Genomic DNA, 17819 nt, shown 5'->3' with positions numbered 1-17819 from the left:
GTTTGTCCTCAAGACAATGATGACATCAATATTAAGTTTGTAAATATATAGTGATTTTTCTACATGCTATGTTGCCACCAGAATTGCCAATAAAATATTACTGAGAAGGACAGAAATAAAATTGACATTACATCATGCAGATGTCCTAAAGTACAGAGTTGGTGTCCACTGGGATCATACAGACTGACTTAACACATGTTTCCTATATCTCCTCTAGGCATGAATATGTTGGAATGCAATGTGTTAGATACCATTTAAATCTATTGTCTCTCATTTCTAATCCTAACCCTGATTCATGGTTTCCTGTCCATGAAGTTTTCCTTGATTATTCTAAACCCATATTTCTGTGCTTCTTGACATACTGCATTTGTCTGGGAATCTTTCATTACCTTTCTTGTTATAAGTGTGTTTGTAAATCTGCTGAAGTTACTTTTATTAAAGATGGTAATGACCATATCTTGATATAAAAGTATATATTAGAGCTCACAGCATTTTATCTATCTTCACGGTGCATCAGCAGCATCTTTTAAAATTTTATACACATGTTCTGTATTTTCTCAAGAAATTGAATTTCACAAGGTATAGAAATGGGCAACCTTCATAGTTTTTTTTTTTTTTTACTTAATTTTCAGAAATAATTTTAATCTTACAGAAAGCTGAAACTCAGTAGTTTTTGAAATCCCTGAGATGTCTTATGAAGCCAGTAATTATAATTCACTGGATTAAGTGTATCTAACAATAATTTAGGATATAATATTCAAACACAAAAAAATCTGACTGAAGTACAACTACTTATGTTTGTGACAGTATGAATCATGAAATATAAATCTTTTTCTACAGTTTTTTTGGGTTATAAACTGTCTTTTCATATTATTCAAATGATCTAGTGCATGGCTATGCATAGGGTTGTATAAGAAACTTGTAATTCTAGTTGAAATTTCTTAATTCACATGTCTACACTTGTTCAAAGACAAATAAATGAAGAAAAAAAAAGCCTTTAAGGATGCTTTATAACTTTATGTATACTGATCTTAATAATACGTAATAAGTTTTCACAAATCTTATTCCATCTGCACTAGGAACTGTGTCTCATGCAGCTTGCTACCTGTGAGAACCAACACTATGTTTATTTAAATTATGCACTTAATAATTATTGAGTGCATAAGTGAAAAGAAATGAATCAATCATTGGATAAAGAATGACTGGTTTTATTGGATTTAAAAAAAAAAACTTGGAGGAAGAGATTTCACCTGTCATAAGCCCACATTTCACGTGACAAAAAAGGTATTATTAACTTAAAATTACCATTTCAAATGTCAAACATGTGAAGGACATCTAAGACTTACCATGACTTTTTTCTGTTCCCTAGTTTTAATTCAGTTATATCTGTTCCCAACCCTCTTATCCTATTTCTTGACTCTACTTCTCAATACTCTTCTCCTTCAGCACTTTCAGATATTGAGTAAAAATAAAGCAAGATATATGAACATCAAATTTAGATAATATTTCCTATAGTAAATAAATTAAATTAATAGAAATAAATTTTGGAAGACAATGTGAATATTATCATTTGCTGTATACCATATAAGTAGAACTTAACTATAGCCATTCTATAAAACCTTCAAATTCAAAATATATTTTTAGTGTCTGCTTGCTGAATACATCTATCATAATACTTCTGCTCCAAACAATGAAAAGTCTTATCAGTTTTTTAGCTAACAAATATATTTAAACTATTGAATCTTAGATTTTGCATTTCACTCAGTACAAAAATATCCAAATGAATATGTAAATATACAGGCCAACTTTTGAGTTTACAAATTGTTATCCAATATATATTTATTAAGATATATTATTAGAGGTACTTTATATTCATAAATGGGGCTTCCCTTGTAGCTCAGACGGTAAAGAATCTGCCTTCAATGCAGGAGATCCAGGTTTGACCCCTGGGTTGGGAACATCCCCTAGAAAAGGGAATGGCAACCCACTCCAGTATTCTTGCCAGCAAAATACCATGGACAGAGGAGCCTGGCAGGCTATAGTCCATGGGGTTGCAAAGAGTCAGAAATGACTGAGCAGTCAATACACGTATTCATAAAGTATACTTTACTAAACACACTCAAAAAACACATATTATCAAAATTAAGATAACTCTCCCTGTAAAATAGAGTCATTGAAGACATGAGTGATTGAATATACAAATGAATGGATATAAAGTTTGTATTATGAACTGAGAACAGAAGCAATATCTAGTTTCTAAAAATTTAACAAAAGCTAGAGTCCCAGCAAGTAGATAGTGCTATTGAAAGAGGAAAGCCTCTTGTCCTTCCCCAAATTCACAATAATACGATTTGAGCATCTATCTCATTTGTACTTGGACTTATAAATTAAGAGACACTTTTACTCATATTGTAATATATAGTAATGTTCAGTCACTAAGACTTGTCTGACTCTTTGTGACTCCATGGACTGCAGCACACCAGGCCTCCCTGTCCCTCACCATCTCCCAGGGTTGATCTAAGTTCATGTCCATTGAATGGGTGATGCTATCCAACCATCTCATGAACCTTTATCAGCAAAGTGATAGCTGTGCTTTTTATGTTGTTTGATGAAGTAATGAGTATTTATTTGCCTTCTAAAAGCCTTCTCTGCCTAGCTGAAGAATGTGTAAATATCCAGAAGACCAAATAATAATTCCTTTTTGTGTTCCAATCCCCTATTATTAAGCAAATATGCAACGCAATCATTTTCATTATATCAAATGTTAACCTTTGTGCTATGCATTGATCATCTTTATGCTGAGTGATCACACCATCATGGTTATCTGGGTCATTAAGATCTTTTATGTATAGTCCTTCTGTGTATTCTTGCCATAAAGAAGGCTGAGTACCAAAGAATTGATGCTTTCAAACTGTGGTGTTGGGAAGACTCTTGAGAGTCCCTTGGACTGCAAGGAGATCCAACCAGTCCATCCTAAAGGAAATCGGTCTTGAATATTCATTGGAAGGACTGATGCTGAAGCTGAAGCTCCGATACTTTGGCCACCTGATGCAAAGAGCTGACTCATTGGAAAAGACCCTGATGCTGGGAAAGATTGAGGGCAGGAGGAGAAGGGGACAGCAGAGGATGAGATGGTTGGATGGCATCACTGACTCAATGGACATGAGATTGAGCAAACTCCAGAGGTGGTGAAGGACAGGGAAGCCTGGCATACTGCAGTCCGTGGAGTTGCAAAGAATCAGACATGACTGAACGACTGAACAACAACATGCTGCAGAAAACTCTTTGTGGCAAAACATGATAGCAAGCAAAAAATCAGAGCAGAAGAGGTCAGTATCCATTTCACCATCTAAGTGTTTAGCATTTTCATCTATATAAAATATTGCTGCAAAATATTTCATTAGCACACTTAGTCATTTAATCATTCAATTGAATAACTATTAAAACATAATTTCCTTAAAAAAAACCCTACAATATGGATAATACATGATTATACAGACAATTTACAAACAGCCTCTATAAACAACCATATGTATTTATAAAAAGAATTATAACAATATAAATATTTTCAAGACAGTCAAATTACTTCAACCACTTGACCATGTTCATGTTTCTATTATGTTCATGATGCACTTCTTTACTGTTTGATGCCAGAGAAGTATTTTAGCTCCTTTATAAATCAAGAGGTGAATATTTCCTAGTGGAGATAAGGAATTACATTGCAGTAAATATGTTATGAGAGTTCATAGATGATAAAGTTTGTCCTAGTACTATGGAATGCAATAGAATGTTTAGTATAGGAAGAGCTAAACTAGAACGATTGCATGTGCTAATATAAACATGACGAATCCAGTGAACAGAATCCAGACCACTTATCATACTTCCCTTTTTCCAGAATTACCCTGACATAATTTCATCCCCATTAAATCATAATAAGAAATACAACAGTTTGATCCAGGTTTAGCAATTGATCCTATATACAGAAATCATATGTATTATCCCACAGTCATTGAAACTAAGACCAGGTGTGTGTGCTTAGTTGCTCAGTCGTGTCTGACTCCTTGCAACCCCATGGACTGTAGCCCTCTTTGCTCCTCTGTCCATGGGGATTATCCAGGCAAGAATACTGGAGTGGGTTGCCATGTCCTCCTTCAGGGAATCTTCCCAACCCAGGAATCAAACAGGTTCCCCTGCATTGCAGGAGGATTTTTACCAGCTAAGGTACCAGGGAAGCCCAAATTCAATTAAGAAGCTATCCATTCCTGCTGGTGAGGTCTAATAGCAGCCTGACTTTAGTCCTACCTGAGAAATAGAAATTCAGTTATCCTTGGCTGTCATAACATCCCACAGAATGTTACCATGAAATATCAAGCTTTTTGATTTCTTTATCTAACCAAAGGTAATTTCTATTGTTTTTCACCAAAAAGAATCTTTAATACCCTAAGGTACTGAAGAGATAAGGAAGTCATACTTTGTGGACGCTAAAGGAAAGTTTTTTGAGAAGAAAGGAAGCGAATGTTTTAATTGTAGGTCATACATAATACATAAAGATATATCGGGGGTTGTTACATAAAATCATTAGATTTTATTTTTAATTAATTAAGATAATTATCCATTCAATAAATATTTATTAATTATTTATATATTTTGGGATCTTCCCTTGTGGCTCAGCTGGTAAAGAATCTGCCTGCAATGCAGGAGACCTGGGTTCAATCCCTGGAGAATTCCATGGGCTGTACAGTTCACGGGGTTGCAAAGAGTCAGACACAACTGAGCCACTTTCACTTTCTTTCTTTCATATTTTGGGCCCTGCAGATGTTATGGTAAGAGTGGAATCATAACTAGTTTCTGAGTACATACAGTTTATATATTGTCCTGTCTATAGTAAATTGAAGTAGAAGAGGCATGGTTTATTACCAAAAGGATATTTAAGTGCCCTATACAAATCACTGTGGATGCTGTTTGCAGCCATGAAATTAAAAGACGCTTGCTCCTTGGAAGGAAAGTTATGACCAGCCTAGATAGAATATTAAAGAGCAGAGACATTACTTTGCCAACCAAGGTCCGTCTAGTCAAGGCTATGGTTTTTCCAGTGGTCATGTATGGATGTGAGAGTTGGACTGTGAAGAAAGCTGATCGCCGAAGAATTGATGCTTTTGAACTGTGGTACTGGAGAAGACTCTTGGGAGTCCCTTGGACTGCAAGGAGATCCAACCAGTCCATTCTAGAGGAGATCAATCCTGGGTGTTCATTGGAAGGACTGATGCTAAAGCTGAAACTGCAATACTTTGGCCACCTCATGCGACGAGTTGACTCACTGGAAAAGACTCTGATGCTGGGAGTGATTGGGGGTAGAAGGAGAAGGGGACGACGGAGAATGAGGTGGCTGGATGGCATCACCGACTCGATGGACATGAGTTTGAGTGAACTCTGGGAGTTGGTGATGGACAGGGAGGCCTGGCGTGCTGTGGTTCATGGGGTCTCTAAGAGTCGGACACGACTGAGCGACTGAATTGAACTGAACTGATACAACTACAGTGGAACATTACCTTAGTATGTTGAAATAATTCTCAGTGGTACTTGAGCAGTTCCTTGTTAGCTTCCTTTTTACCCAATATCGGAAGATAACATTTGGAAATACAAATTTTTAAAGCTTTATTCTTTAAGTAGGTGTTGCAGGAATAAATCTGTCCAAATTGATTTAGACTTGACATTTAAACCTGTATCTCAATCCTGGACTCCCCTGTCCCTTGTTGTTTTATTACTCACTTGGATCATTTAGGTTGGGAACAGGGTCCTAACACTCTCATCCTTATCTCATTTGTCTTTACCCCATAAATAATGGAGTTCATGGTAGGTGGTACCAGTAAGTAGAGGTTTGCCAGGAGGATAGGGACATGCCTGGGTACATGGTGTCCAAATCGATGGGTGAAGAAGGAAAAGAAGACCAGAGTGTAGAAAATCAGGATGACACATGTATGAACTCCACAAGTTCCAAAGGCCTTTGTAGAACTTCCTACAAAGGAAGTACTTTGGCTTCCCTAGAAGGCAGTTGGAAGACTGTTCTCAAGATTAACCAGTAGGACAGGGAGATGAGGACAAAGTCCAGTCCTATGGTGAGGAGAGCAGCAGTGAGCCCATAAATGCTATTAGGGACAATGCTATTACACGCCAACTTGGCAATGCCCATGTTCTCACAGTAAGTATGGTGAATGATGTTGCTCTGGCAGAAGTGCAGACGGAGAATGAGTAGGATGCCAGGGGTGACCACAGCCACACTTCGAGCCAGCAGAGCCAGGACCACTTTGCTGATGAGAGAGCCTGTAAGTAGGGTAATATAATGGAGTGGTGCACAGGTAGCCACATAGTGGTCAAAAACCATGGCCAGTAGGACAGCAGATTCAGAGAGAAACAGCATGAACGAAAAACATCTGCGTGAGACAGGCAGGGAATGTTGATATGGAAGGGCCCGGCCAAAAGATAAGAAGCATTCTGGGCACCGTGACAGTACAAAGGAGAATGTCATTGAGTGCTAGCATGGCCAGGAAGAGATACGTGGGTTCATGGAGGCTTCTGTCCCAGGTCACCATCGCCATAAGCAGGCCATTGCCTGTTACTGCCAAAAGGTACACAAAGCTGAAAGGGATGGAAATCCAGATTTGGAAATCTTCTAATCCTGGGACACCAGTCAGCAAGAAGGCAGTGAGGGGAGTTTGATGTTGTTGTAGAGAAGTGGCAGAAGTCTTTTATGTGAAAAATAGAAGGAAAAGATCCAGAGTAAATAACAGCAAAAAAGAGCATTTATTCCTTCAACTTAGTCAAATCTGAACCAATAATTTTGGCATGATAATGGACGAAAGGAAAGTACTCAAAAAAAATGAATGATCATGGGCAAACCAGTTCCTTTTTATGGAACATCTTTTTCTCTGTGAACAAAAAATTTGTGATTCAAAAAATAGTTGAGTTGAATTTTTGTAATGCCAGTTGTTACAGCTATACAATTTATGCATGTCTTTTGAACCTTTAACAATTCTGTGTGTATGGTATTTCCCTCTAATTTGTAATACTTTCTTAAATATTGAAAAGGTAATTTTTCTCTCTCCTTTGTCTTGGTGACACTGAATAGAAGATTGGAGAGAATTGATAGTATATTCTTCAGTGGACAGATTTAATGGGAGGAGATGGGGTGGTTGGTAGACTGATAAAGAATTGAAGGCAGCATGTAAGGTTTGTTCATATTAAATGGCATTTAAACTGCTGTGCAAAAATTGTAGTGTTATCCATACCATCATAAGTAAGACTAGCTCTCAAGGATCAAGAAATGGAGTCATAGAACACAAATGAAACTCAGAATACTGAATGATCTTACTAGAGCAAGTAGATCACTGAAAAAAGTCAAAGCCCACTGTTATTCAGTACCTATTATTGAAAGAAATTTCCAAAGAGTAGATAGAGTGACTTCAATTTTTTATTCACAAATAAAAGATTAAGACATAATTTCATCTACTTTTCTTTAGTAGTAGCAGTTCCTACTCTTAATATATCAAAAAATTATAAATGAGAGGGTAACAGGCAGGAAGGCCAGGGGTCTCCAAATGGAGGAAATAGCCTGCAAGTGTCAGACATTTTTAGCTCTCTTAAGCGGCAGGAGGAAACAAACTAGCGATATTTTTTCTTCTCTATACAAATTTAAAAGGAAGTTTCTCTTAAAATACTGTGTTGCCATAATGACACCTGGTTTCACTGAAGTTAACTATTCTCAAATCTTGAGTTAACCAATGCATTTTTCTTATGGAAATGTTGGTCTTCAGTTCAGTTCATTCGCTCAGTCGTGTCCGACTCTCCGCGACCCCATCAATCACAGCACACCAGGCCTCCCTATACATCACCAACTCTCGGAGTTCACTCAAACTCATGTCCACAGAGTTGGTGATGCCATCCAGCCATCTCATTCTCTGTCGTCCCCTTCTCCTCCTGCCCCCAACCTTTCCCAGCATCAGAGTCTTTTCCAGTGAATCAGCTCGTCGCATGAGGTGGCCAAAGTATTGCAGTTTCAGCTTTAGCATCAGTCCCTCCAATGAACACCCAAGATTGATCTCTTCTAGAATGGACTGGTTGGATCTCCTTGCAGTCCAAGGGACTCTCAAGAGTCTTCTCCAGCACCACAGTTCAAAAGCATCAATTCTTCAGCGATCAGCCTTCCTCATAGTCCAACTCTCACATCCATACGTGACCACGGGAAAAACCATAGCCTTGGTTGGCAAAATAATGTCTCTGCTTTTCAATATACTATCCAGGTTGGCCATAACTTTCCTTCCAAGGAGTAAGCGTCTTTTAATTTCATGGCTGCAATCAGCATCCACAGTGATTCTGGAGCCCAAAAAAATAAAATCTGACACTGTCTCCACTGTTTCCCCATCTATTTCCCATGAAGTGATGGGACCAGATGCCATGATCTTTGTTTTCTGAATGTTGAGCTTCAAGCCAACCTTTTCACTCTCCTCTTTCACTTTCATCAAGAGGCTTTTGAGTTCCTCTTCACTTTCTACCATAAGGGTGGTGTCATCTGCATATCTGAGGCCATACTTACAATATGACAAATGTGAAACATTTAGCAAAGTATGCAGATACATAGTAATTTGTTAACAAAATATAACTTTGTTTTTTTCTTATTATCCTTGATATGCTAGCAAGCCATGTTTTTAATCCACGGATTTGTTAATCATTGCAGCCAGATAATATGTCAGCTAGGCCAGTTAGTGAGGCCAATTGAAGGCTGCATTTTATCTATTATGAGAAAGTAACTGGCTGGGCAGTTGGTTAGTTTCAGACTCTCTAAGATATCTGGACAACTTGCAAATATCTGAGACTTGACCCTTGGGACTATGTACAATGTGGCCTTGTCTACAAACCAACTCAGAGGTGCTTGTTTCTGAGATGATCCTGAATATCAAGTTCACCCAGATCCATTATTTTGAGGATTGCAGGCGTTCTTAGCTGGGTTCTCTACTCAGAATCTCTAAGGCTGCTGTCAGTGTGTCTGCTGGGCTACATTTACATATACAGACTCTACTTTTCTTCCTCACTTCCTCCTTCACTTCCCTCATTTCTTTTATTTCTTTCACCAACTTTAAAATTTCCTTTCATATGCCAGACATAATGATACATGGTGGTCTGTTCAATCATACATCTGAGAGACCCTCCCTGACTAACCTTCAAGGCTAATTAAAACTGTTACAATTTATATCCTTTATAGAATTGGCTTTTTTATGTAACTCATCAGTATTTGATATTTATTTCTCTACTTTCTATTTCTAAAGACATAAGAAGCTATCCCTGAAGCAGTTTTCCCCTTACCGCTCTATATAGGAATACAGTAATATTCAATATATATATTATTTCCCTGCTGAGAGCTGAAGAGTTGCTACCATGACTATGAATTTTTATGCCCTTTTGGACATGAAAATTTAAACCATGTCCATCCTTTCTCAGAATATCTTGTGCTGTGCTAAGAGAAAATATGGCATGATTTATACACCTAATACATTAAAAAAATTTCCTAAAGTGTTGTTAAATTTCACTCAGATCTTTAAAAATCATTATAAATAAGTGGCATTAAAATTCTTTAATCCAAATTTCCCAAAGAATGCAAAATAACAAATGATCAAATGGAGACTCTTTACATCATAGGTCATTAGGAAAATACAAATATAAATCACAGTGAGATACTACTTCATACCCATTAGAATGCCTATAATCATGAAGACAGAAAAGTATTGGTAACTGTGGAAAAAACTGAAATACTCATTGCTGCTTTGAATACAGAAGAGTGAAGCCAACTTAGAAAAATATGTTGACAGTTTTTAAAAATATTAAACAGAGTGACCACACAGTTCACAATTCCACCAGTAGGTAGCTGCTGCTGCTGCTGCTGAGTCACTTCAGTCGTGTCCGACTCTGTGTGACCCCATAGACGGAAGCCCACCAGGCTCCCCCGTCCCTGGGACTAACCAAGAGAAATTAAAAGATACGTTCACTTGGACTCGTGTATTAATTTTACTAATTAATACTAATTTTACTGGTATTATTCATAATAGTCCCAATGGGAAAGTGACCCAATTGGCCATCACCTGGTTAAATGGATAAATAATATGTGGCCTGCTCCCCAAATTAAATGCTTCTTGTTGATATAAAAAAGAACAAAGTATTGATAACATATATCATAACATGGATGAAGCTCAAATACATTACAGTAGATAAAAGAAGCTAGAAACCAAAGACCAGGTATTATATGCTTTTATTTATATGAAATATCCAGTAAAGATAATATATAGAGTCAGAAAGTAGATAAGTGGTTACCTAAGCTTGAGGATGAGAATGGAAAGTTACTGCTAATAGACAAGTGGTTCATTTTGGGAATGTTGGAAATATCTTAAAATTAGTGTGGTAACAGTTGAATATTTGCATAGATTCTTAATTATTTCTTTAAGTTAAATTCCTAAGAAGTGAGCTCTGGGTCAAATGTCTATATTTTTGAAGACTTTGGAAAAATGGTGCCAAATTCTTCTCCAGAAGTGTTGCCTCCAGGGCTACTGCCCCCTTGAGCTCACTTGTGTGGGGTTTTTGTAAACAAATAAGTATGCATTATGATATAATGGACATTAGGGAAGACAAAGGAGAAGGAAATGGCAACCCACTCCAGTATTCTTGCCTGGAGAATCCGAGGGACAGAGGAGCCTGCTGGGCTGCCGTCTATGGGGTCGCACAGTCGGACACGACTGAAGTGACTTAGCAGCAGCAATAGTTGAGTGTCTTTCAATAAAGTAAAATGCATCAAAACATACAGTTAAAATGGATATTATCATATGTAAAACAATTCACCAGTTCAGGGTCGATGCATGTTACAGGCTGCTCAGGGCTGGTGTGTGGGGATGACCCAGAGGGAGGATAAGGGGAGGAGGGAGGTGGGAGGGGGTTCAGGAGGGGGAACTCATGTATACCCGGGGCGGATTCATGTCAATGTATGGCAAAACCAACCAATATAATATTGTAAAATAATTAGCCTCCAGTAAAAAATTAAAAAATAAATAAAATGGATGTATTTTGTGGCATAGGTATCTCAATGTTGTTGTCCAGTAGTGTCTGACTTTTTGCAATCCCATGAGGGTCACCAGGCTCCTCTGTCCTCCACTGTCTCTTGGAGTTTTCTCAGATTCATGTCCACTGAGTCAGTGATGCTATAGAAGGAGCAAGTGTCTTTCAATATAATAGTTAAAGTCACTGTCCATAGTGATTTTGGAGCCCCCCGAAATAAAATCTGTACAACTTCCACTTTTTCCCCTTCTATTTGCCATGAAGTGATGGGACCAGATACCATGATCTTTATCATGTCCATCCTTGCATTAAATTTTCCTTTGATATCCCCAGTTTTCTTGAGGAGATCTCTTGTGTTTCCCATTCTATTGTTTTCCTCTATTTCTTTGCATTGTTCACTTAAGAAGGCCTTTTTTCTTTCTATTCTCCGGAACTCTGCATTCATTTGGGTATATCTTTCTCTTTCTTCCCTGCTTTTCACTTATCTTTTCTCAACTATTTGTAAAGCCTCCTCAGACAATCACTTTGCCTTCTTGCATTTCTATTTATTTCATGAGCTTTTGGTCACTGCCTCCTATACAGTACTTTGAACTGCTGTCCATTGTTCTTCAGGCACTCTGTCTACCAGATCTAATCCTTTAAATCTACTCATCACTTCTACTGTATAATCATAAAGGATTTTATATAGGTCATACCTGAATGACCTAATGATTTTCTCTACTTTCTTCAATTTAAGCTTGATTTTTGCAATAAGTAGCTGATGATCTGAGCCACAGTCAGCTCCAGGTCCTGTTTTTGCTGACTGTATAGAGCTTCTAAATCTTGGAGTGCAAAAATGTAATCAATCTCAATAAAGCAGTTTTAAAACTTAGTGGAGAAGGCATAGGAAATAGATAATCAACATTGCCATTATTGACAATAAAATTGTGTTTCATTTACAAAATTTGCAAAGTAGAAAGCTACTAGATAGTAGCTCTCCAGGAAATATCTAGTACTAAACAAATAAGGAAGCAGGATGGGAATGATAAGTACTAGTATAATGATTAATACACAAATGATAATAATATAGAGATGCTAATGCACTATGATGTTATCAAGTATCATACATGAATGTATAAAATTGAGAGGAGAAAGTTAAGAGATGTTATAGAGATGTTATCTTAATAGTGATTTTAAACAAAAGGATCCCTGGGTTGGGACGATCCCCTGGAGAAGGAAATGGCAACCTACTCCAGTAGTCTTGCCTGGGAAGTCCTACTGTTCATGGCGTAGCAAAAAGTCAGACATGACAGAACAACTAACACTTTCCCTTTCAGGTGTCATCTAAGTCAGAGAAGAGTAATAACCATTCTTGCATAAATACTACACTTAGAAAGGGAACAGAATAATTTCCATTGGTTTACATAGTGATGAAGGGGTACTGGTTTGATAATTGAAAATTTTAAGGGTTCCTTCTTGCTAACAAGCACAAGATGGCAGTGTTCCCTCATGTATGGATCTCAAATGACATATAATGACAAAGTTTTTTCCTTCAAGTTTTTTTGCGATATAGTTGACATATATGCCTGCTTGCTCAGTTGTGTCCAATTCTTTGCAACCTCATGGACTGTAGCCTGCCAGTCTCCTCTATCCATGACATTTCTCAGGCAAGAATACTGGAGTGGGTTGTCATTCCCTTCTCCAGGGAATCTTCCCAACCCAAGGACTGAACCTGTATCTCCTGTGTCTCCTGAATTGGCAGCAGGTATTCTCTAGGACCAGCATAATCTCTAGTACCTGCCCAATTCTGTCTATTTTTAAGTTCAGTTCAGTCCAGTTCAGTTCAGTCCAGTCGCTCAGTTGTGTCCGACTCTCCACGACCCCATGAATCACAGCACGCCAGGCCTCCCTGTCCATCACCAACTCCCAGAGTTCACTCAAACTCATGTCCACAGAGTCGGTGATGCCATCCAGCCATCTCATTCTCTGTCGTCCCCTTCTCCTCCCGCCCCCAACCTTTCCCAGCATCAGAGTCTTTTCCAGTGAGTCAACTCGTCGCATGAGGTGGCCAAAGTATTGCAGTTTCAGCTTTAGCATCAGTCCTTCCAATGAATACCCAGAGTTGATCTCGTTTAGAATGGACTGGTTGGATCTCCTTGCAGTCCAAGGGACTCTCAAGAGTCTTCTCCAACACCACAATTCAAAAGCATCTTAGTATTCATAGTTCTTTTATTCCACCAAGTATTTATTCAGTTGGAACACTCCTGTCTCCCATTGTATATATAAACTCAGCAGCCAGAAGAGGTAGAGTCAGGATTTCCTTTAATTTTTCCACTTTTGTCTCTGTTAGGTGTTCTGTTCCTGTGGAAAATCCTGCTGTCTCATCCTGAACACCATTGCCTGAACTTAAATCTAGAATTTACTACATAAGAATCCTGTAATTTGGGCATTTACTTACCTTTTCAACTTTATAGCTCCCTCATAGCATTGAAGACTTCATTTGTTAATCTGTGCTTTTAATTTTCAATTATACATTTTTCATTTACATTTGAATGTTTAAAAAATATTCCAGTTTCTTCCTGAATATTTAAATCTTACTTTCTGTTTTTTTCAGTATGTTTATTCATAATTATTTTGAAGCCTATCTAAAAATTTTATTCTTGGATCCTCTATGTTTATCCTTGTATTATTACTATTTTTAATATTAATCTTATAACACATATACTTGTTTCTTTTTCTGCTTGATTATGCTATGACCAAATATTTTGTGTAAAAATAAACTAGAAATAATTTAAGCCTAGGATAATGCCATATAATATTATACAAGTTTGCAGGATATGCATACACTTCTGGTAGATGGTTATTGGCACTGATAATCTCATATTTCTTTAATAAAATCAGAATTTGAGGTTATTTTCACCTATGTTAATCCCTCTGAATACTTATCTATTTGCGAATCACCCATACATCTAGGAAAATCCCATATAGTCTGAATATTCTCTAGGACCTGGGTAATCTCTAGCAACTGTCCAGTACTAATATCTATTTTAGTTCTGAAGTCCATTTATTTTATTGTGTAATTTTAGTATCCATAGTTCTTTTTTCCACCAAGGAGTTTTTCAGCTAGAATCCTCCAACCTCCCATTGTGTATCTAAACTCAGCAGCCATCAGAGGTATAATTTCCTTGCATTTGTCCTCTTGTGCCTCCCTTAGGCTTTCTCTGTTCCTGTGGAAATTCCTGCTGTCTCATCCTGAACAACATCCCTCCCTTAGGCTCACAGATGGCTACTCCTTAATGTACCACTAGTGTCTGTGATTCCCTCAGGCTTTCAGAGACCAATAAAACCAGGAAAAATGGAGAGCTTCTTTTATCACAAATGTATAAGCTGCAAACATTTTATACTCCTTAGAAAACACTATTTCCAACTTGAGCGCTTTGACTATGAGCAAGAAAGCAAAGTGGCAAAAGTTAATCAAGTGACAGAGAAACACAAGTGGCCTACAGATAAGGAGTAAGTCCATTATGGGGGAGGAGGACAGATCTGGGAGGAGAAATCACTCTCAATTTCTCAGTGGAAAGAAGGGAAGAAACTGTGGGTCAAAAGTAAAAGATTGGAGATAGAGAATTTGAGAATTTGAATTAAGTGAAAAAATAGTGAATTTTGCAGGGAAAAAATATATCATGTGATGCAATAATATGAGATGAAATGTGTTTTGTTATTTTAAATACTTTGGAAAAGAGTATTTGAATAGAGTGGTGAGGAAAGAAATGATTTTACAAATCGAAAGAAGGAAAGAAGATCTGCAGTTTAGTGAACAGGAGTGGCAATGAGGTCAGAAGTAGTAAAATGTGTAAGAGGCAATCTAGGGGATTTGAGAATGAGAGCACAAAGATGGACAGGAAAGGGAGCAAGGGAAAAGTCACATGTATAATCCACCTCTCTCTTTCCATACACAGGGAAGAAGGAGCTTGTAAGTACTGAAATGGCTTCCCTTTCATTCAGAGATCAGTAGGTCATTTAACATATTTTAAACACAGAAATGAACTGACTTGTTTATGTCTTTAAGAAGTCACTGCTCTAAGGAGGATTGGTTTGAGGGGAATGACACAAAAGTGAAAAGTATTAGATGAGGTAAGTAGCTAATAAAATAGTTTAGAAGAGAAATCATGACAGTGGTAAACAGCAAAAGTGAATAAGTTAAACTATTTTGGGCATCGAAACAAGAGGACATGTTAGTGGATTTAAATAACAAAGGACAATGCATGTTGATCTCATATAAATATTTAGTGGTTTAAATAAGATAATAAATACACAAATCATTTTAAGATTCTAAAAGTTCTCTTAGATATTAGGACCTGAATATGATTCATGAACAAAACTTAAGGAATTGAATAATAGTGTCTGTTTTTATTAAGCTATGAAAAGATCTGTGTTAATAAGGGAGATCTTTACTCATGAAATTAAAAGACGCTTGTTCCTTGGAGGAAAAGTGATGACCAAACTAGACAGCATATTAAAAAGCAGAGATATTACTTTGCCAACAAAGGTCCATCTAGTCAAAGTTGTGTTTTTTCCAGTAGTCAGGTATGGATGTGAGAGTTGGGCTATAAAGGAAGCTGAGCGCCAAAGAATTGATGCTTTTGAACTGTGATGTTGGAGAAGACTCTTGAGAGTCCTTTGGACAGCAAGGAGATCCAACCAATCCATCCTAAGGAAGATCAATCCTGAGTATTCATTGGAAGGACTGATGCTGAAGCTGAAACTCCAATACTTTGGCCACCTGATATGAAGAACTGACTCATTGGAAAAGACCCTGATGCTGGGAAAGATTGAAGGCAGGAGGAGAAGGGGACGGCAGAGCATGAGATGGTCAGATGGCATCACCAACTCAATGGACATGAGTTTGAGTAAACTCCAGAAGTTGGTGATGGACAGGGAAGCCTGACACGCTGCAGTCCATGGGGTCACAAAGAGTCGGACACAACTGAGTGACTCAACTGAACTGAACTGAACTACTCATGAAAGAGTCATTGGATCATGTATAAAAAAGCCCAGATGATTAAATTTCAGGGGATTTGGTAACAGACCTAAGATGCTATATGGCTGTTGTGACAGACAGCCTGGCAGTAAACATATAGACTAGTTAAGGTACTGAGGTATTTAAATGTCTGAGGGAACTGATTTTGTTGTTGTTGTTGTTTAGTTTAATATCCGGAGAAGGCAATGGCAAGCCACTCCAGTACTCTTGCCTAGAAAATCCCATGGACGGAGGAGCCTGGTAGGCTGCAGTCCATGGGGTCGCTACGAGTCAGACATGACCGAGTGACTTCACTTTCCCTTTTCACTTTCACACATTGGAGAAGGAAATGGCAACCCACTCCAGTGTTCTTGCCTGGAGAATCTCAGGGATGGGGGAGCCTGGTGGGCTGTCATCTATGGGGTCACACAGAGTTGGACACGACTGAAGTGACTTAGCAGTAGCAGCAGCAGCAGCAGTTTAATATCATTGTGGCATTGGGAATAGCACATCATGTCAGGCATATGACTGAATCTTCAAACACTGACCAAGCCAGTCACATATGTAGATGAGTTAGCCACTGTTCTGGGAAATCACCATCCACATGAGCAGAACCCAAAACTGATATTCATTAAAGCTATTATCGTACTTATGGGGTATTGGGCAAACCATTTGAGTGTCTAAGCCTCCATTTACTTATGTATAACATTTCTTTCTGTTGACATCACTGAGGTACTTTATGGTACAAATATGATTATCAAAATGTAAAAATTCAAAATGAAGGGGGACTGTGGTAAGCATTTTTATAATTTAATTGTTTATACAATATTGTAGGACAAGGCTTGTTATTCTTTTTTGATTGTTTTAAAACTGAGCAGAGAAGCAAAACAAAAATATAAAGAGAATGGCACTATGTTACTGCAACTATAGTGGACCACTGAATCGCAGTCTGTAGGTGAGTTAATTTCATTCTACTATCTAGGGATGATGAGACTGTGAAGGTTGATATTTTTCTTGTAGCTGTCAGAGATGGCCAAAGGCCATGTCCACAGATGGCAACATCAGAAAATTTGTGAGTTCCAGTGACAGTAAAAGGGATTGATCAACAAACTGACATAACTCTCATATCTATTATTATCAGTGGAACAAATGATAGAAATTCACTTAAATAAAACTGTTGCTTCATTGCAGGGTATTACTGTTAGTCTTTGCAACCCCATGGACTGTACCTCTGTTCATGGAATTCTCCAGGCAAGAATACTGGAGTGGGTTGCCATTCCATTCTACAAGGGATTTTTCCTGACCTCCTGACCCAGGGATTGAACCAGGGTCTCCCGCACTGCAGGCAGATTCTTTACCACCTGAGTGATCATTTCGGGGTACGTACATAAAGAAACCTTGGTGGAGAATATGAAAGAGAAACCAAATTCCAAATACTCTAGACTGTAAATTAGGTCAACCCATTTACCCTTGGATGCTTTTGGATCTGATTCCCATTTAAACCAGTTTGAGGGCCCGTGTTTGTGCCTGTTTCAACTATGCACACTTGCTGCACAGTTCATATCTTATAATGTTATTTGAGTATTCTTGTGGGCTTTATCCATTAGTTAAAACTAAATCCATGCATTCATTGCTTTAGCTTTTTCTGTCATACATTATAAAATGTTTCCACCAAGTATCCTTGTCAGAGAAAATGAATGCTTTAAGGTTGTGTGTTATTATTCCT

General features: G+C 37.8%; 1 pseudogene; it reads right to left on the bottom strand.

Annotated features, from left to right (window-relative positions):
* Positions 1–5774: 5774 nt before the first annotated feature.
* LOC129553629 (olfactory receptor 52B2-like) lies at positions 5775–12359 on the bottom strand (annotated as a pseudogene).
* Positions 12360–17819: the final 5460 nt, after the last annotated feature.

This window comes from Moschus berezovskii, chromosome 14, assembly GCF_049115385.1.
Source record: "Moschus berezovskii isolate FMDL1 chromosome 14, NW_MosBer_1.0, whole genome shotgun sequence".
In the NCBI taxonomy this organism is placed as follows: domain Eukaryota; kingdom Metazoa; phylum Chordata; class Mammalia; order Artiodactyla; family Moschidae; genus Moschus; species Moschus berezovskii.
Note: the sequence above shows the minus strand (reverse complement) of the source record. Positions and strands in the feature narration are given on the sequence as shown.